The sequence below is a fragment of the Copidosoma floridanum genome, unplaced genomic scaffold (assembly GCF_036245765.1).
Source record: "Copidosoma floridanum isolate Cflo_tuat_1 unplaced genomic scaffold, Cflo_Japanese_pri ptg000021l, whole genome shotgun sequence".
NCBI classification, from domain to species: domain Eukaryota; kingdom Metazoa; phylum Arthropoda; class Insecta; order Hymenoptera; family Encyrtidae; genus Copidosoma; species Copidosoma floridanum.
The window spans coordinates 3,434,821-3,457,531 of record NW_028321898.1 but is presented as its reverse complement, the minus strand read 5'-3'; the positions used below and the strand labels follow the sequence as shown (position 1 = coordinate 3,457,531).

The 22,711-nt window shown below is 34.2% G+C and overlaps 1 protein-coding gene across 2 annotated transcripts in view; it reads right to left on the bottom strand.

Moving 5' to 3' along the window:
- The window catches only part of mRpL46 (mitochondrial ribosomal protein L46), a 378,489-nt gene that overhangs the window by 190,111 nt on the left and 165,667 nt on the right, over positions 1-22,711 (bottom strand). The window contains exon 4 of one of the 2 annotated variants that reach the window (XR_016293160.1): positions 11,767-12,127. The exons of the other annotated variant lie outside the window; for it this stretch is intronic. The gene's annotated coding sequence lies outside the window, so the exon portion shown is untranslated. Of the gene's footprint in view, positions 1-11,766; positions 12,128-22,711 lie in introns of those variants that run through there. 2 annotated transcript variants of the gene reach the window in all.

Below are 22,711 nucleotides of genomic sequence, written 5' to 3'. Positions count from 1 at the left end.
GTTACATTAATAGATACGGTTTATTTAATTTCTTGGTTCGGTGATGATGTCCACAAAGACCATTTCAGGAAAAAATCTAGGTGATAGCTTTGGTGCGAAAAGATCGGCCCATCCCTTCACGAGGAGCATTGCGTTGTAAAAAAGCACAAGTCAAAATTCACTAAGGTACTTTCTCGGGAGAGTCGCAATGGCCAGGAAACAAACCCGCAGTCTCCTCGTGCCTTTCCACAAACCAGCCGACCGAGCCACCACGCGCTGTGTTTATGTATGTATTATAAATATCTGTGTGTCTGTCTGTATATGTATTATAAATGCGATGAACACATTAAAGATTATTTGCCTATTAATTACCAGAATTCGTATAAGATACTGTTTTAATACGAATTTGTTCTTACGAATAAAATACACTTTTATCTTGCTATATGCTTTTAATTTGTATCGCAATTATTTTTTTCAATTCTTTTTCTTTTTCCATAATTTTTTTTTTTTTTTTTTTCCATAGTTTCAAGTTTTTAAAGCATGTTTTTTCTATATTTCAACCTTATTTTACTCTAATTCATTTATTTTATTGGCCTGCTATACAACCGATGTTATAGCATAGGATTTCTTAGCTGTATGTTTCTTTTCTTTACGCTTTCGACTTGGAGGATAATTTTGAAAGTTAACAAAGCCTTTGGTATGTTTTTTTTTAATCCTTAATTAATCTCAGACGTTACAGCCAATCACACTAATACTGTTATAAACCTATAACATTATAAGAGTAAGTATCTCTGGCGCAGAGCATACATGCTATTACACGAGTAAAGATTTCTCTGTATACCCCGTCAAAAGTGCTACATATCTACCCTGCTTCAAAACAGATAATCAGCTCTTTCAAAGAGGGTATGCAGAAAAATAGTAGATGCATCAGGTTCGGGGGTTAAAAAATGTCCTAGATTTCACATTAACTGCCCTCGGGTTCATCTTAGGCGTATATTTATGTCAAATCTGCGACATTCTTTACATCGCTCACTAGAAGCGTCATATACTATTAATAGCTAGGTGGTAAAAGTTGATGAGGTTCAGCGTAACAATGTAAAAAGTGTGGTTTTTTTTAAAGCTTCTCGTGATTATCAGGTATTTGATAGTGTGATATTCCATGTCATATTCTTAATATTTATTACTTTGAAACACAGAGTTTTATTTATGAATTATATAAAGCAAACGCTCAGCGATCTCGAACCATCGAGCGGTATACCTGCTTTTGCAATTGCGTGACATGTAACTTACTTCTTTTGAAACAAGCTACCATCGCGAAACTCGAACTACGCGTGAAACTTAAAACAATTTTAAAAAACGCTTATCTTACAAAATCAATTCGCACGAATACACAAAATAATGTGATTAATCAACGATTTCAACATTCTTTACTGCGGATGTACGCAAGAAATATCATACACAATGTCAACAACAACTTGTACTTAATGTAAAATCTGAGAGATCAGCAGTTTTAACTATCAATTACTGTGAAATTATTGCACCACGACTGTGCTCGTGTCAGTCAAGGGTAACTAGGTTAAACTCTAATTGGTCGTTCGGATCCCCAACTTGACGCGTTCTCCTTGAACGCAAGAGTATAAGAACTCCTCGCACATAACAATATTCGCTTTTTCTCTTTCATCAAGTGCTCTAAAGTAACTGTACAGGTTGGAGAGTGAGTTCTGTTGTGTCTTTTAAGCGGATGTAAGACTTAGTTAAGTGATTAAGCTACGTGTTAAGAGCGTGTATTTCAAAAAAATGTAAGACATAGTTCGGTGACTAAGCTGTGTGAGAAAATCTCGAGCAAACCAGGCCACTGTAAACTCAACTAAAAAGTGAATCAAGGAGGAACCAGTAAGAAAGGACCGTCGACTTGGGTTTTGACGTTAAAAGCAGAAGCCTAATTATTGTCATCGCCACGAGTACTCTCGTGTAGGATTAGAAACATTGTTGCGGTCAACCTTGTAAGATATTGCGACTGCGTGCGCGCTAGCAGCGGCTAACCAACAATCATTGAAGTAAGTTAAGTTAAAGAAACTATAAATTGTATAAACATTGTAAATGCAAATCTGAAACATTTGTTATTTATACTATTTGTAAAATTAACTATTTCCGGCTTTTCTAAATTTTTTAAATCATCAGATAAGACATAACTTGGTTGTTGATTAAATAAATTTTTTTAAATCAAAAACATTCCAATTACTAAATTACATGAAATATTTCAATATCCAACATTCTAATTGATTGTGTTATGTACGATAGCATATAGTTATGCGTGCATGCGCCTCTGCTGGCTTGGGCCTGAAAAGTAGGGGAATAGAGAAAAGAGGTAATAGGAAAGGGAGAGAGAAGGACCGGGGAGATCAGCCAGAGACGCTAGAGCGTAAGGACGAAGTCCGCGAGACGAAAATACACGCACAACTTCTCTCAAATATCAGTAATTCTAATAAAGCATAAGTTAACAACAAGTCACGCTTCTATTTGTTCCCGCACCGAGAATCCCACATAAAAATTGACACATAATTCTTACCTTGATGAATAAATTGAATATCGAGAAAAAATTAAATAGACAACGTATAATAAAGACCTTTACAAGGATGTGAGATAAAAAGACGAATAAGATACGCTAATACCGTATGACATAAGACATAAGCTCTAATAGTAAGTCAACGCCAGCTCGGCGTACACCACTCCATGCATATCGCTCGGTGAAACCTAACACCACAACGCTGAGCCAACGATTTAAAAGAAAAGTATACTGTAAGCAAAAGCAAATAAGGCCTTTGGGCCGATGGCTGGTTTCTGACAAACAAAAATTAAATTTATTTGTTTGTAGAACGAATCTACGAGTTCCGCTCTTCACTTATAGAAGTTCGGACGTAACAATGGCACATAAGTATTTGTAACAACGAAATTGTTAAAACAAAGTTGGTAAAACAACCTTTCTCTTCCCTTTCTTTCTCTCGCTCTTACGGGCTTGTAGGCTTGCTGATCTGTTGATTTCAGCTATATAAAACAGCGTTTATTCCAAAATGTTCTTGTTTCTAGTTATAGAATACATAATTTTATCGTTATAACCGTTTATAATCATCAAAGTACTCAATGTTTACAAAAAACTTGAAAACAAAATAACACTTTTTACATCGCTATGTCGTCCTTTACTAGCTTGTACCACCTAGCTGTTGAAACTTGCTGCCGACAGACGGCTCTGTCAGAGGTACTCACTAAGTGTATGATATCTATTTTTATTTTGTTGCTTCACTTATCACGGCATATATCTTTAACAGTAGTGTCACAAATAGAGTATTAGTGTACATTTTTTACCACTAAATAAATCATCAGCTACTTCCATTGAAATTTGAATTATGAAAAGTATCAAGATCCAATGGAAGTATTGGTGAATCACTATATAAATAACTATTACTAACAGATCTAGCTTCATTAATTATTTTTCCAACATGATTCATGATACTTAAAAAAATCAGCGTTATCTATCTAAATATCATCCTAACTCATTATTATCAATACCGTCAGTACTTGAAGTACTATTAAATTTATTTCAGGTTTCTTTAGCAGATTCATGGGATATGATTATTAGTAATTTGTCAATTTCATCAATGTTATTCATGATATCAATTTCCATAGTGTTTAAAAAATTTTCAGATAATTTAAATAATTTATTTCATACATTGCCAGAGACAGGATTTGTAAGTGAACCTAATGGGAATTCTACCTCAACATAAGATTCAAATTTTTTACAGTGTAAAAACATGTATTTTAAAGCAATAAATTCGGCAGATTTTTCTGAATCAGTTTTTGGATCAAGGGTGTATAAATCTAAATTTTTATATAAATCAGACTTTGTGCATTGGATAAAATTGACTAAATATATCTTATGCATGGGCACTATCTGGCTTACTTGTACTATCTTGTAATCTGAAGTGTTTTAAGAACTGCTAACTAAGCATTATAATTAATTAGTGATATTTGGATCCCGAGGAAAAAGGTCACAAGCTTTATAACCATTCCAGATCAGTAAATCATTCCGTGAAAAATTATCCACAGCTATTTTAAAAATAAGTGCATATAGTAGAAATCGAAAACAAAAAATGGTGTCCACACTTTTTTCTTGATTCATGTGATTAAATTATCTACGAGTAATGGAAAAGCGGTGTAAGATTATATTCACTTTGCAAGATAATTTAATAGTTTCACATACAATTATCAAGCACTTAGTCCGAAAAAAAAATAAAATTGGTGATCCGAATTCTGGTTTGTTTCATTTTGTTTTCAATCATGTCTTTCTTCGGCATATATTTTTTTTTGTAAGGTTACTATGAAAGTAACAGTAAATCTTACTGATTTTCTTTTATTTTAAGTAATTTTTATATTTTTAAATTACATTCTTAGTTTTTTAAAACGTCGATGAAACCTTGTTATTTTTCAGTAAATTTTTATTTTTATTTCTTATAATTTTCGGCCTTCTCATAAAAATATCTATATTTTACTTATAACTGCACAAATCTGCGTCAGAGAAACTTTTAATTATATTAAATCGAGGGGGAAATAAAGGATTGCAGTGAACATGAATAAAATATGGACCATGATAATGGTAACATATCTATATTTGTCTGCTACGTTTCCTTTGAATTTTCCAAACCTCATTAGGCAGGCTAAAATTGACTAGCACAAAAATATACACTACTAAAAATTATCAAGCACTAGGAGTTTGACTATTTTAATATACATAGCAGATGTAGACGCTACACGCAAAGATCGTTTACCTGATGAAAAATTAATAAATAAAATACATTCAAGATGAACTGGAAAGCGTTATTATTAGTTGTTAGTTAAATCCCTACTAAACCAATATTTACAAATCGTAATAAAGGTTACACATAACGAATAACACACAGACAGAGTCAATGAATGCGAAGTTGCAAGGGTAATATGAAAATAAAAACACTTTACTGTCTTAAATAAAACTAAAATAAAAAGTCTCTACTCGCTTGGTTCGCACCTCTGACAATCTACTTTATTATGATTTGTAAATATTAGTTAAGTAGGGATCTGACTGACAACTAAGAATAACGCTTTCCAGTTAGTCCTTTATGTATTTTACTTATTAATTTTCTATCAGGTAAACGATCTTTGCGTGTAGCGTCTACATCTGCTATGTATATTAAAATGGTCAAATTTCTTGTGCTTAATAATTTTTAATAGTGTGTATTTTTATGCTAGTCAATTTTACCCTGCCTGATGAGGTTTAGGAAATTCAAACGAAACGTGGCAGATAAATATAGATATGTTACCATCATCATGGTCCATATTTTATTCATGCTCACTGCAATCCTTTATTTCTCCCTCAATTTAATATAATTAAAAGTTTCTCTAACGCAGAATTGTGCAGTTACAAGTAAAACACAGATATTTTTATTAGAAGGCCGAAACAAAAAAAAATGTTTACTCAAAAAAATTAAAGTGTTACCGATGTTTTGAAAGACTTAGAATGTAGTCTAAGAATATAAAAATTACTTAAAATCAAAGAGAAGCAGTAAAATTTACTGTTACTTTAATAATGTCCTTACACAAAATAAAAAAAATAAAAAAATTTGTCGAAGAAAGACATAATGATTGATAACAAAATAAAACAAACCAGAATTTGGGTCACCAATTTTACTTTTTTTCGGACGTAGCACTTAATGATAGTGTGCGAGACTATTGGAATATCTTGCAAAATGAATATTATGTAGAAACCCTCTTTTATTTTATCTATGTAGAAGATTCAATTACATGCATCAAGGAAAAGAGTCTGGCCACCGTCTTTCATGTTTTTAATCGTAAGAATATGCACTTTAAATTTACTCATAAAATGGAAATTAGTGATAAAAACTATTTTTAGGACACACTAATAAAACAGAGTAAAAGTATCATTATATAGTAGAACTGATAACAATAATTAATGTTTGGACTTTAAAACTTTAATTTAGTCATACAAAACATCAAGAAACTAATGTTTAGAACTAACACTTTAAATTTTCAATGAGTTCAGATTTGAACTTAGTATAGGCACACAAGCATGTATGGTTTACTGAACCTATGTATTAGAAAATACAAAATGATAGCTTATATGTGAATTTTAAAAGAAACTTGTTCATTACATTGTTTAAATTGAAATATCGTGTTGCGAAGTCTGATACCCATTTTGACACAATTTAAATACAAGTATACTTTTTAAAAATACCAATTGTAAGCTGAAAATTGTGTAAGAAGTTAGCCAATAGGATCTGCGTAATAGAGTTTAGACGAAAGATAAGGTTTGTGCAGTCAATCCACTTCAGAGCTCACACGCAAAGGCGTAGTTCTGCTATTTTTAGACTTTTCTCTTACCTTTTTTGATAAAAGCCCATAGTTAGGGCAACAACAAAAATTTAGTTCATTAGTTTTCTTTGTTAATCTAATGCCTGCGTATTGAAACAGTGTTTTTCTACAAATTTTTATGATATCTAATAGATCTAAGGATTCATTATTTATAGTAAGTTTTTTTGTTAAGTGAAAAAATTAGTGTTTCTTTTTCTCTCCTTTGTTTTTCAGTTGAGTCTTCCTGTTCCTCATGAGTTATTCTTTAGTCCAAGCCTCCTCTCAAATTATAAGAAAGGTACTATACGAGAACAAACATTCAACCTACTTTATTAATAAAAATAAAAAAAAGACTTCGACAAATAAACGACAAAAGTGTAATAATAGTATTACAACGAACACAAATAGTTCTATAACAGTTTAGCCATACTTTTTCGTATTTTTAAGAAAGTAAAACATCATTCAAAAAAGTTTTACACAATAAAAATTCCTAGATTACACAAGAAACAAAATAATATCGCACAATTTTGAACAGACAAAATACAAAAATTAGATAATACCATTGTAAAGTACACTTGTGTGGTGACTGCTCCACAAAATATATAGAATAAACTAAGAGAACACTGAAAAAAAGAGCTTGAGAGCACAAAAAAAAATAATAAAAGTGTATCCGTCATATTTATGCATCCAATATTTTTTTACTTTTTATTATTAAATCTTACAGAACTTTATAATTTTCTAAGCAAAATGGTTAGGTTAAAAATAATTAATGTATGTAAAAAGAATATTTAATTTTCAGCAAAATTTATTCTCCATACTATCAATTTCAAATTAAAAATAAGAGTAACAATAGTAGTTTTGGTTGCTAATGTGCATCTCTCCAGGGTGATCCCTGAGCTCAAAGGCGTTTGTGAAGCAACGCCCGAGATATCGCTGAGACCACCCAGGTCAGATGCACACGATTGACCACTATTTTTTCTACTGAAGGCCCAGAAGCAATTCAAAAATGCTTTAAAATGTGACGAAAGCTATTATTTTTCCGTACTCTCAAAACTACTCTTTTCTCTCTGGTTTCAGGAAGTAATGTGTCACACTTTTCTTGGGTAAAAAGTCGTGCTTACTGCTCGTAGGAAATCATTTTTCTGTCTTCTACGTATTTTTATTGTTTTATTCAAGAGGTTATCTAGCACTTTTAGTTCTAAAATGACGTTAAAAAGCCGTAGTTTTAGCAAAGAAAACGACACATTGTATGCAAGCTTTGGGAAGAAAGTACTGTATCATCTTTCACGCATTTGCCACCCTCACTTTTGGCTGCAGAATCATCAGTTTTTTATTTTATCAGGTAGCAGAACTTGGAGTTGTAGTGTTCTGGTGACATTAATTTCTATTTCTTATGCAGTTTTATTCCAAAGATTAAGATAAATAGATATAAGGTTACTTACATTTGTTAAAAGAGACATTCCACGGTTTTCGCACAAGAATGTTTTCACAAGAACTGTTATCGAAATTTTTGAATGTATTGATCGCAATATTCTTAGTTATTTTTAGATAATTATTTAATTTGCAATTGTCAGGAAGTTATTACTTAACTGTCATAAGTTGAGATCTTGTGAGCTATAGTTCTAATAGATAGTAGTATCGTGTGAGCTATAGTTGTAATAGTGGCTGTACTATGCGTGCAATATAAGATAAACTTTGTAAGTGTCATAGCTTTGATGCTTTTTTGACCCAATTTTCATCTCTATGTACATTCATTGTATGTTATTGCGAGGCATTCTCAAATCATAATCTCTCCTAAGGGTCTTATGCTTGTTACGATACATTTGTACATTTTTTTTCTTCAAAAATATGCAAAAAATATCATATTGAAACATTCCTATTTCTTATGTGGTCGTTATATTGGTAGAAATGAGGAAAAAATTTTCCACTTAGTATTAGGAATAAAAAATATCACTTGAAAGCATCCAAAATCATAAACCAAATCGCATTTATACAGTGTACACAAAAACATTGAGTTCTATGGTCAAATCTCATGAAGTCGAGAACGCAGAACTGATTCTACTACACGACTGAATCGTTTGTAATCCACATCTCTGAATACTCTACTTTTAGTAGTGATAAATGCATTATAGTAATTTTTGTACGAGTGGTGTTGGCTCAGTGGTAAGTGTACTTGGTACTTATGCAACACCGTTCTAGGCGTCGTAGGTTCGATTCCTGATGAATAAAGATATTCTTTAAACTGTTTTCATCGGAAAAAGTTCCTACAAAACCCTGTCCGTTTTGGAGCGGATTTTTACATGGTATTTTCCTTTAGAATGATTCTATGGTTTTTTCCATGCCCCGTAAGTCTTCGGACCTGAAAGGATGCGAAACAGTGTTAAGAATATAAGTATGAATTAACGGATCCAATGCCAGGCACCAGGTACAACATGCCGGCCTTACCAGCTAGCAGTGATCCCTGAAACATGGGGCTTCTTCGTGAATACCAATTAGTCTGGATTCAATGCTTGGACACAGAGGGCCAGCTAAACCAGCGAAAAGTGAACGGTTCTGAGTTTTTTTCAGGCAAAGACTACACAGAGATAAGTGGACTCGATGCACCATTGGTGCAGAGAGTGCCAGCGTACCTGTCAAAGTGTTTTACTGGAGATATTTCCTCATGGTATAATCGGTATGATCTCACTCAGAAGACCAGTAAATGGGTGTAGCAATGCAACCCCACACATAAAGACTGGTAAGGAATTCATAAACGATCACTTGAAGACCAATACGTAGACATGACTATATTTCAAAATTAGATTTTTAGAAAATTTATAAAGAAATACGTAAGACTGAGAAAATTATCCTCCCTAGGTGCGGATCGAACACACGACCTCCTGTTTACTAGACAATTGCTCTACCACTTGAGCTACCGAGGAGCCGTATGTTTACTCGCACCGTAGGTTAAGATAAGTTCCCGTTCTTAATTTTTGAGTTTTTTTATTTCAAGCTCGGTTTTAAGATAGGCATATTAGAAAATGATTCTAATTTTTGTTGTTAAGTGAGAAATTTAATATGACGTTAAGAGTTGTACAAGCAATTTCAATACAATTATGGTATCAATAGGCGTATACGTAGACGGCGGTACTTTTATGGAAGCACTCTTGAAACCATCCATACCCTTTTCTCGATAACAAATACACAAAAAAATCATGATGAATACCCACATATATGTGCATCTTGGCTTCCATAAGATCCAGAGCCACATAATTGTATTAAAACTGCTTGTGTATCTCCTAACATCATATTAAATTTTTACCTTATTAACTAACATTAGACTTATTTTTCAATATACCTATTTTCAAATCAAGCTTGAGGTAAAACAGCTCAAAAATTAGGAATGGGAGCTTATCTAAAGCTACGGTGTGAGTGAACGTACGTACGACTCTTCGGTGGCTCAAGTAGTAAAGCAACTGTTTAGTAAACAGGAGGTTGTGTCTTCGATGTGCATCCAGGGAGGATATTTTTCTCACTCTTACGTATTTCTTTGTAAGTTTTCTGAAAATAAAATATTGAAAAACAGTTATGTCTATGTGTTGGTCCTCAAGTGTTCATTTATTAATTATTTATTTAGTGTTAACATGGAAGACAGCTATAATTCAACTGGCCTATTCTATGGCTCTAGATTACATGGAAGCCAAGACGTACATATATATGTGTGTTGATAATCAATCTTTGGTATATTTGTTATCGAGAAAAGGGCATGTATGGTTTCAAGAGTGCTTACATTCGAGTGCCGCCATCTACGTATACGCCTATTGATACCATAATAGTATCGAAATTGCTCGTACAACTCTTAACGTCATAATAAATTTTAAACTTATCAACAAACATTAGAATCATTTTCCAATATACCTATCTTGAGATCGAGCTTGAAATAAAACAGCTCAGAAATTATGAATGGAAACTTATCTAAACCTACGGTATGAGTGAACGTACGTACGACTCTTCGGTGGCTCAAGTGGTTAAGCAACTGATTAGTAAACAGGAGGTTGTGTCTTCGATCTGCATCCAGGGAGGATATTTTTCTTACTCTTACGTATTTCTTTATAAGTTTTCTGAAAATAAAATATTGAAAAATAGTTATGTCTACGTGTTGGTCCTCAAGTGTTCGTTTATTAATTCTTTATTTAGTGTTAACATGGAAGACGGCTATAATTCAACTGGCTTATTCTATGGCTCCAGATTACATGGAAGCCAAGACGTACATATATGTGTGTGTTGATAATCAATCTTTGGTATATTTTTTATCGAGAAAAGGGCATGTATGGTTTCAAGAGTGCTTACATTCAAGTGCCGCCATCTACGTATACGCCTATTGATACCATAATTGTATTGAAATTGCTCGTACAACTCTTAACGTCATATTAAATTTTAAACTTATCAACAAACATTAGAATCATTTTCCAATATACCTATCTTGAGATCGAGCTTGAAATGAAACAGCTCAGAAATTATGAATGGAAACTTATCTAAACCTGCGGCGTGAGTGAACGTATGGTTCCTCGGTAGCTTAAGTGGTAGAGTATGTGTCTAGTAAACAGGAGGTTGTGAGTTCGATCCACACCCGGGGAGGATATTTTTCTCAGTCTTACGTATTTCTTAATATATATTCTGGAACGGCAATGTTAAAACGTAGTTATGTCTACGTGTTGGTCCTCAAGTAATCGTTTATCAATTCCTTATTTAGTGTACATGGAGGACGACTATAATTCAACTGATCCTACAAATAAAGGATGAGATGGCGGCCTCAGCGACTATGTCACTAGGCTGTAGCGATAACTCAGTATAGTAATTTTATAGAATATCGCATACATTGTATGTCCGAGACAACTAAGCTTCGGAAATTGTGCCAATGAAGAAAAACGAACACTTTAACCTCAGTAGATACGCCCAGTGTCATGATTTTCTAACGTAAAAAATAAAGAATAACACATACAAACAAAAATTACTTATACAGATGTCATAAACATCCTCCGAAAAACCGTTTCGTGCATCTTATAATCATTATACAATAAAGCAACTGAAAAATTAAGCACACCTTTGAGAAGTACTCTTACAAGAAAATTCAATTTTACCTTAGAATCAAATTCTTAATTAAGAGTAACTTTTAGTTGAGGGAATACTCGAAAATTTCATTGATTTTCGGAATGATTTCAGAATTTAGATGAAGTAATGCTCAGTTGCTCAGAAAAGTATAGTCAAATTATACTCAGTACGAATAATAGATCTAAAAAGATGTTTAGTTACGAAATAAATATCAAATTACTACTGGCTATCAGCAGGTATTTTCTAGCGTATAATGTCAATTAAATAAATATGAACTCAGAAAAGCAAGAATTTAGGAATTTCTTTTAATAATATTTACAATACCCAAAAAGGACAAAGATTGCAGTAATATCTTTAAAATAAAGAGTACAAAATTTATTTTTTAGTTATTTAGACTAATGTCAAAAAAATGAGTCATATTTTGGCAATATTTTTTTGGTAAACATGTTTTGAGTTGTTCAAAATTCAACCATTGATGCTCGCTTTGACAGTTTATTGGTCCATACAAGTATCGACCAAGAAAATAAAACGTTCTTGTCAATTGTTTTTTTTTATTTAACTCATAGAATTGACTTTCACTGTAGCCTAATGGCGCTGAACCATACACAAAAATATTACAGTCACGTCCACACCAACTCTTCAGGACTCTTCTAGCTGCCTGAAAAAAAATAATAAACCTTAAGTATGAAAAAATCTGCTATTAACAACATAAGTAAATTTATAGCAATAACATTAAGAATAAAAAGATAACAAAAATTAGCTGAGAATACATATGAATAAAATGAACGTAAAATAATGAAAAGCTTCGAAAAGTTACTTGTTAGCATGCTAACTTCCTAGAAAAGAATCTCAAGGGATTGTAAGTTTTAATTCTGTTGACAAGTATAAAGATTGATTTCTCCGGCGTTTTTGAAATGATAAGTGCTGTAAGAGCTTTAATACTACTCAGTCGATTTTAAGGACGAACGAAGACGCAAATTTCGTCAAACTTACAACGTTTTTCAAAAAATTTCTGAAGTAATCTATACATTCTCTGCGCATGTCATAAGACAATTCTATTTATTTCTTTGTCATCTTTTATACATCATAACAATTGTGATAAGAATAACTCTTTTGAATTCATATTTTCTCAAAAAACCTCAGAACAATTTAATAACAACCTCTAAATTTTTATAATTTACCCTTTTATTAGGTATCTTTCCGTATTTTTTTTTACTGAATCAAATTGTAAGGAACTATTGCGTACTGTGTAGCTTCAAAGAAAAGCACTTTCGAATAAAAGATAATAAAGTTTAAAAAATTATTTATAATTTAAAACGTAACCTAATGAAAATAAGGTAAAAAACGATAAAATTTTACGTCATTTAGAGGGGGGTCACGGAGCAGTAGAGGGGATGGGAGAATGTGTGAAGTTACCCTTTAAAATTACTATATAATATAGGGAGATATGGGTGCATCCAAGCAGAGCGAGCCAGCCAGCGCACGCAGCGCATTTTTCTTGTGAAGTACGCTCTGTTCAACTCGCTCAAAGTCGAAGGCAAATAGCTAAAAAAATTATCAAAGCACATAGATTGATAGATTATGACCTAATATTCACGATGGTGTGGTCGGTTTCTGAGGAAAAATCTTTTATCGTTAATCTTACAAGTTCAAGTCTTTATTTTTCAAGGTTTGACTTTATTTTTATTTATTTAATTTACTCTAATCGAAAGAGCAACTTTTAAACTACATCTCCTCAAATTTTCAGAGTGGGATGAGCATGGGTTTACGAATGGTAAGCAAAAGAGTACCGTGTTGCGTGATCAGACGCTGCTGCCCAAGCGCGAGCACCGTGCTGCCGCGCGCCGCAGCCGTTACCACGTCGATAGCTTGATTGTAATGTTTACATTGAACGAGTGATTCTTGTGAAAACTTCTTTTGAGAATTAATCTTAGTTCAGAAAAAGTTGTGCTCTTTACAGTGGATAAGTCAACTATTCGTGTGCAATAATGTTTTGCTTTTTTCTTTCTTTCAAGAGTAGTTCAATCTGATACTTTAATATAGAACGCGAGTAAGTATTATTCAATAATGGTTATGTAACCTCCAAATCCATCATTCCAAACTATCCATCAATTCCACATTCTTTTAAATGCTATCATTATTATGGGTGTATATCATTGCTTTGATCCTCACAAAGAAGCTATTACACATTGCAAAACGCTTCGAAACGTACCAGATCAAGTTAAAAATGTTTTTCCGTATTTGACTCACAACGACCATGTTTGTGATACTTGTCGAAAAAAGTATAATAAAATTTACAAAAAATACTCCGTAACAAAGATACATCAAAATCGGAAAAATTATTACTCCTTCAATTATTGCCCAAATCGTCGAGTGAACATCGAATCGTGAATTTTTCAAGTGCTTCTAAACGTCAATCCCATAACTTGAAATCATTGAACAATACACATGGTGAACCAACAGGGATTTATTCTTATAATCGCATTTAAGACGACGTAAAACAATCGGTAGTCTTGTTTATGCAAATGAAGATAATAGTAGAATACTCCCTGGTATAAAAGATTGTAAATGCCTAGAAGAAAATGGGCAAAAAGTATTCGTTCCAAAACGGCTTGTACTTTGTAATTTGAGAGAGCTGTACGTAAAATTTAAAGAGAATCATCCGAATATTAAGATTGGTTTTAGTAAGTTTGCCGAGTATTTTAGCAGGGGTAAGTGGCATGCATACCGTTTGTGTCTGAGTGCATCACCAAAATGTGAAACTCATGCTTAATGGCTTAAGCATATCGAAATTGACGTCTGGCAAGATTGATGATTATAAAGAGTGTATTCCTGAGATTATCTGTGAGAAGCCTAAACCAGAATGTTATATGAATAAATGTACTCAGTGTCCTGGTATTCGTCAACTTCAATCGACTCTAATTCAGTTGTTTAATGATGCTTTAGTCTATCAAATCAAGTACCAATCTTGGCACACGACTGATAGATCCAACCTGACTACACGCATAGATTGCATTGAAACATTTATTGCTGATTTGTTGGTTAAGTTGGTTAAACTGAAAACTCATTCATTTCTTGCAAAAAAACAATCAGCGTATTACCAACAACTAAAAAACTCACTACAGAGTGGTGAATTTTTAATTTCTCTAGATTTCTCAGAAACTTACGCTTTTGTTGCTTAAGAGGCAGCCCAATCTTTTCACTATAACAACAACTAGTGTAGTTTAGCCACTATAGTGATCCACCACCCCCAAAAAATCATAATTAATTTCCGCAAAAAAAAAATTTTAAACAGTTAACAAGGTTATATACTTTACTGATGGGGCTGCCCAACACTTCAAAAATAAGTATAATTTTCGAAATTTATCAAGCCGTATAGAAGATTTCAATGTCGAAGCGGAATGGCACTTCCATGCTACCACTCACGGAAAGAACGCGTGTGATAGGATTGGAGCTTCAATTAAAACTAATGTGCGCCGTGCAAATTTAAGAACAACCTTGAACAATACATTGACTCCAGAAAGTTTGTATGATTGAGCAACGTCTTACTTCTAAGACATTGAATGTGTGTATACAATTAAAGATGATTATTTGGCTGAAAAAGAAAAGTTGAAGAACAGATTCGATAAAGCATTAACGATTCCTGGTAGATTAACTTATCATTGTGTAAGACCTATGAAAGACTCTTATGGTTTTGAATGAAAGGAATCTTCATCATTCCAATAGTCCACTTGGTTTCCGCCTATAAAAAAGACTGGGAAACGACAAGAAATGTCGGATACAAGTCAAGTGAATAAAAAAGTGAAGGCCACGAAGAAAATCAAAAGTTCCCAGCCTGTAACGCGAAAACGAGGAAAATGTGTGTAATCAATAGTTTCGATGATTTGGAGCTTTGTTGTACTATATTATTCAATTTAAATTTATATAGTTTCTTATAAGTCTGACAATGGAGGTGAAAATCTAATAGTTTTCTTGTATTTTACATTTTTCCGATACTTTGTTTCGATCGCGAGTGAGTTATAAAAACAGTACGTCGTCGGTCAGTCAGTGCGGTGGCGCGGAGCTTGGGCTGCGGCGTTAGATCACGCAACACGGTTTTCTTTTTTGCTTGTCATTCGTAAACCCATGCTCATTCCACTCTGAAAGTTTGAGGAAATGTAGTTTAAAAGTTGCTCTTTCGATTAGAGTAAATTAAATAAATAAAAATAAAGTCAAACCTTGAAAAATAAAGACTTGAACTTGTAAGATTAACGATAAAAGATTTTTCCTCAGAAACCGACCACACCATCGTGAATATTAGGTCATAATCTATCGATCTATGTGCTTTGATAATTTTTTTAGCTATTTGCTTTTAACTTTGAGCGAGTTGAACAAAGCACACTTCACAAGAAAAATGCTTCGCGAGCGCTGGCTGACCCGCTCTACCTGGACGCACCCATATATCATTCACCATTATTAAAGTATTTTATATTAAGAAACATTCTTATTCTATTATTATTATATTACTAGCTTCACGAAAAACTTCATAACATTACTAAGACGCACAAGTTATTTTAAAAAGCTCCTTTTTATGCCATTGCTGGTATGTTATACATGATAACAGATAAGTTACTAGAATTTAATGGAAATACAACCTTGAATTTTGAAAAGAAATACTACATTTGTAACTAAAGGACGAAAAATAAAATAAACTACTGATGTTTACACATATTGTATGTTTAGATGCTGTGATTTCGACCGAAAAATAAAAAAAGGAGTTATTAATTTCTGTTATCCAATATCCGACCCTTACCTTTTATCCGAATTCACATGCATAGATGATTGCGATTAAACTACAATTCTTACATTTTGTAATCTGAAATTTTTAATAAAAATTTAAACAGTGTTACTGTTATTTTGGTAACATCAAATGGTCCCCATGTTAATGCATGGATTCGACCTTGAATTCGCTATAAGCAATTAACAAAGCATTCATTGTAGTTACAATTTCCTTGAACACTTCTATGTACGTTTTTATATGCCACATTGGATCGGCCATTTTGAGTTTATAATAACCGACCTTAGAATCGTAATCAGCAACTACAGAAACCCACTCTCACAGCAATTTTGAGAAAATTATATGGGAAACAGGAATTTCAAAAAGACATTTATTTTTTCTAGTAATTTTTCCAATAGTGATGGTAAATTATAATTGTTTACAATAATATGACAGAATTGTCTATAGTTTTCTGTATACCTAGTATGATTATCTGTAAGATAAAGAAAAATCATAAAAATATCTCTATCCTGTCTCGACATTTACGATTTTGATACAGAAAAAGCAAATTTTTCCACTGTGCGCTCCGTGCGTCAACCCCTCAAAAATAAACTACGACTTAAAATTTTTTATTAATTTTTTTAGAAAGCTGTCTTTACAGTATTCTCACAATTATTATTAACAAACAACATATTACTTAAAACTGTGTAAAAATAAAATTTTTATATTTCATGCAATTTTTTTACACAAAACTTTATATTTGCTGTATTCTTCTAAAAACATACTTCAACGTTTTAACAATTATCTAGTATCTTTAAATTAACCTAAAAAAGTATTCTCGAATGACTAGGGGAACAAATAACTCGTACGAGTATTGTGATAAAATATAACACCTAATATCATAGCTTTTATAATTAAACAGCGTATTTTACACCTACTTAATTTTTCAAAACTATGTTGTAAAATTAAAACAATGTTGACAAGAAGTGAAAAAATGATTTAAATTCTCAAATTCTAAGAAAAAAAATATTCTGTTCATATCTACAGATAACTTGAAGTCCAAATTTGAAGTTGGAGATGAATCAGTGTATGAAACTTATTACTATATTAATGCAACTATTACTACTACAATCACTACTATTTCTATAAGTATTGTATTATTACTGTTGAGTTTGAAAGTTGACAATCTCAGTTCAGCAGACGGAAAAAAGAAAACTTAATTAGTCTTTGTTATGTTTGTTCATATTTTTGTTTGAAAAACAATGTACGCTCTATGAATGAAAAATTCTTCTCACTGTTCTTACATATAGGAAAAGGGAAAATTAAAACTTAAATTTCCTTGCACGAGAAAAATAAATTATGTATATTTTAATATTTTTAATATCATTAGTGATTTTTCAATAAAAAAGCTACATTAACGTCTCACAATAAATATACATATTTTTTGAACAAAAGAGTTGTAAGTAATATGCCAGAAAAATTAATGACTTACTATATCATTTATTATACAACTCACAAAGAAGTAGATGAAACAGATAAAAATATTTACATAAATTTCCTAATCGAATATTTGATGAGGGGTTATCGCCTGCCTCACCAAAATATCTGTATAATACAGATATATATTGTTATTTTAAGTGGATTCAGCCACTAACGCTCATTTATCCCCCTTCGCCTTAGAGATGGTTGAGCGGCTTTGGTGGGGCTACAGTCTTATATACATCCGGCTCCTAATAAGGGCATTACTATGGGCACTAAGCACTTGGGAAAAGGAAGAGAAAAGGGACAGGGAGGCCTGCCATTACATGGGGGGGGGGGGAATTAGGAAATTTTGTTGCGAGAAGGTCGTGGTATTCCATCCCCTTCATGAGGAGCATTGCGAGATAAAAAAGAATATACGAAAAATCACAGAGGCACTTGTCCGAAAAAGTCTGCACGCCCTAGCCGACAGCCACCGCGCGATCTTATGTCTATATGTCTTCCTATATTACATAGTTATTCAAGTGAACTCAGCCTCAAACCCCCTCCCTTTCCCAATCCTCCTCGATCGCCACCTTACTTTTAAACAACCTTAACAGTTTAAAAAATGATTGCGTTAAGTTGGGTAGTTGTTTTGATTGGGCCAATCACAAGAGACTTCGATATATTTTTAAGAAGTCTTAAACTTGAATGATAGTTTAATTTTTTTAGAATAATATCCTACAATACTGAAAAAAATTAACTATTCGTGTACTCAAGTAATAATTTATTTCCAAACAGTTGTACATTATAAATTTATGAACTGTGAATTTTCGTGTCTTTTTAAATTTTTTAACCTTCAAAATCCTTTTCTACATTTTGTAAAATGTTGCTTAATTTCACATTTATTGTGAATTTTCATGTGTCTATTGAAATGAGTTGATCTCTTGAATTTTTTATTTCAATATATGCATGTAATTGTTTTTTAGAAACTGTGTTTCTTTTGATGTCTAATAAAATTTTGTTTTGAAGTAAATACAATTTTACAAGCATCACAAACGTGTAATAATTTTCGATGTGTTTTATTATGTTCTGTAACGTACGATATGCAAGGCATATCATACTGACTCTTCCTAGTAACAGCGAGGCTTCTTTATCAAGAAGGCATCGACAGGTGGGGAACAAGCTAATAAAAGGCCCAGCGAGCCTCAAATCGCGGCACTCGGGCAGTCAACCAGTCAAGGAGGTGAGCAGGCGGAGAGTCGGACAATCGAATTCGCGGATTCGGGAATTGGGGAGTACACGACTAGCCTTAGAGGGGAACACACGCGCTACTTTGCCTATAATTACGGTGACTTGAATAAAGGTCTTCTAAATAACAATTGTTGGTCATTCTCGCGACGCACCTCCTACCTATCTCTTTCCCACGTTACAGTTTTGGTGCTAAGTGTGGGGTCTGGTAAGAGTCGGAATTTTTTTTTCTCTCATTGCACGCATTTCAAAAAAAATTCCGTCGAGAAGCACACATAGTGCAGTGCCGCTAGAATACGACGATTGAAAATCGCGAAGCCAAGGAGCCGATCAAAGACGATAGTTCTGGTCATATTCTACAAGTAGCGGTGACAACAGCCTGGAAGCCAACAGGACCAGGATACCAATTGCAGATGATGAAAATTTTATTCTTATTGGCGTGCATATCTATGAGCACGTAAGTATATTTATAATAAAATTAATTTTATCCCTCACCCCCGAGGCAAGATAGGGAAGCCACTTACTAGGCGAAGATTAGGTCGTGGGAAATTTTTTATTATGGATATGTATGTATTTATTATCTCGTACGCTCTTTTTAAGTGTTTTCTTTGAAAAAAAAAAAAAAAAAAAAAATCACGCCAAATAACAGACTGAAATAAGCAGTGGACTAGAAAAATTTTTGCACAACGAACGTAAATCAGAGAGATTTTATTAGTGGGCTTGGTAAGACACAGAAAGCATCCGGAAATCACTACTAACATCCATATCGGCTGAAAAATTTATCATTTTTTTTTAACGACAATAGACGACAGATTTTCCAAAAATTTTTTTTTCCTTATTTACCACGAAACGAGAATACATGGCAAAATCAAAGAAACTAAGTGAGAGACGAATACCGCTCTTGTACTCTCTTATCTCGCCTTCTACAATTTTTTTTTTCCTCTCGTCCGATGATTATTAAGCTGTGACATGGGTAATTGAATGCAGCCTCGCAACTGTAGGAGAATACGTAAGATCTAGTATAATCAAAAAAGGAGATACGACTCACACGATATACGTATATAAAAAAAAAAGTAGGAAAGAAAAATGATTTATTCTAGTGATATGACCCATAAGTTGGAAAGCGATAATGAGGGCCCGGGAGATAATATAATAACTGAAATGAGCAGGCCAGGACCTAGTAAAGAGCAACAAAGAGAAAGTATGACAGAACAAATGTTAGAATTAGAGCTTGAACCAGGGGGGTGTGAAAAACTAGATGCCCTAAACGAAAAGACTAAATCAATAGTGATGGGCTTATTTTCAAAAATCAGAGCAAAGCTAAAGAAAGCAGAGGACGTGAATGTCCCTCATTAGGTAAGCACAGAGACCATTTGAAACTTGCCACCGATAAGTAGGGATCACAGGGATATATCTTGTGACATAGACGTAAACACAGGACACATGAACGAAGAAGCGGATCTTCTTTCTGGCAGACGAGTCAGCGAGCGAAATGAGAGGAGAGCTGAAGAGATACGTGGAGCTCGAACAGACAAAACAAGCATGCTACTGGTGCTATGGGGCATGCCAGGGAAATCGGAGTGGCCAATTTCCGTTGCATCCTGTTACGAATATAAAAGTTTAAGAAACCCCGGGGTAGAAGACGTAAATAATCTACAGCTATGGGGCAAAATAAAAGATATGAGAGAGGAACTGGAAAAAATAAAAGAAGCCCCGTTTAGGGTAACGGTACCACCACTAATCGATAACTACACAAATTGGGCTGACTCGGATACGAATAGAGATAGACTATGGAGTACTATAGCACCTACCGCGCCCCAATGTACAGAAGATACGTACGCTACACACAATCATAACCACCCACGCAGACCGCAGAACGCGCAACTAAACATTCTGCCCACGCTCAGTCATGTGGCGAGCTACATTCCGTCCTTTGATGAGGACCCAATCAACCTGCCACTATTCGAAAGGATGGTAAGGATGACTGCGGAAAGGGTGGGCCCAGAAAATGAATTATTTTTTTTCGGCACACTTGCGAGCAGATTAAAGGGAAAAGCGGCTGAACATTTTGCGCCCAGACTGGTTCAATTTCCGACAGTTCAGGAATTTCTTCGGGAACTTGCGAAGAGATATGGGGGCATAAATAATTCAGACACGCTGATAGCACAGCTGAAGATAATTAGACAGCAAAACCGGGAAACGATAGAGGACTACAGCGGAAGAGTACAAGGATTATATAACAGGCTGACGATGCTGCATGATTCGAATCCAAGCCTACTCCCTATTCAGAAGCAGATTCTGAAAGAAAGCGCAGAGGCAGAGGCGGTAAAGTAATTTACATATGGCTTGCACCCAACATACAGATGAAAAATTTCATGCTTAAACCAAAGGACCCTCTGCGAAGCAATTATAGAAGCGCTGAAAATGGAGAGCGATCTTAGCTTATGTTATGCAATACCAGTACGTACAATGCCCGCTCACAATAAAGCAACAACCGAGTAGGGGCCAATAGTAAATCTGGCAAATATAGAAGAAAGAACAACAGAAACCACTAATGGGGCACAAGGAGCAGCAGCAGCATCAAACGTAAAACGCTGTATATACTGCGACGGCCAAACCGGGCATTCAGTCAAGGAATGCTGAAAACTGCTAGCGGTGATAAACGACAGAAAAATGCCAAGAGATAACGGGAGGGAACCAAGGGAAACTGCAATTATTGTCAGAACCAGAACACTATGCGAGAGACTGCCGCTCATGTCAGCAAGATAATGGAGAGGAGGAGAGACAGCAAAACGTGGGGCATTACCAACCAGTAGATAATACCAATACCATCAGAAACGCCTGTAATTACGGGAATGAAAATGATAATCCTCAAAATTATAACGATAATAATTATAACAGGGCCTATAAGAATGGCCCAATAGAGCCTTACAACGGGAATAATAACTACTACAACAGGAATAACAACTACAATAACAGAAACAACAATTAAAATAATAGAAATAACAATTATAATGATAGGAATGATTACAATAACAGGTACAATAACTACAATCCCACAGGCAGTAATTATTACTCCAACCACGGCTACGGTGACCCGTATGGGGAAACATTCAACCGTTATGGAAACAACAATAAGAATCAAGACAGCAGGAACGGCTATAACAGGGACCTAGTTAGGAACGGGACACCACAGGATAGGGGCCCACAGCAGCGAGAAAACGGCACATACGGTCCTGACAAAAGGAGAGACGTGCCCGCAGCTTCAAACTCGCAAGATGTTTGGCGTGCTCCTCAAACATCGAACATGAATTAGAGAAAGAAACGATGAGAAGCGTGTTCGGCGAGAAAGAAGGTGCGAGAGAGAGGCCGCAAGAGGTGGAGTGAAAAATAGTGAAGGTAGAATCGTACATTAACAGCCCGAGTACTTACACAGTGCAGGAAATTGTAGAATGCAATACTGCAGAGTGCGAAGACACTCCTACACAACAGGGGGGCAGACGCACGAGGAAAGGCAGGAGGGCCCGCAGAAAGAGTAATCGGATAAAAGCGCCGGATGCATACATAGAGAATAACAAATCCAAGCTTTCAGAGTGTCACGAAGAAATAGAGCAGCTTCCCAAAATAACTATAAAACTCGCGGGGACAGGGCATATGCCACCATCGGTCCAGTTACGGGGACCACAATTAAAGAATGGAAAAGCGACTTTTTATGCGGATACTGGCGCAAAGATTTCGGTTATAAAGAAAAATTTTCTTAGCACAGACATTCTCATA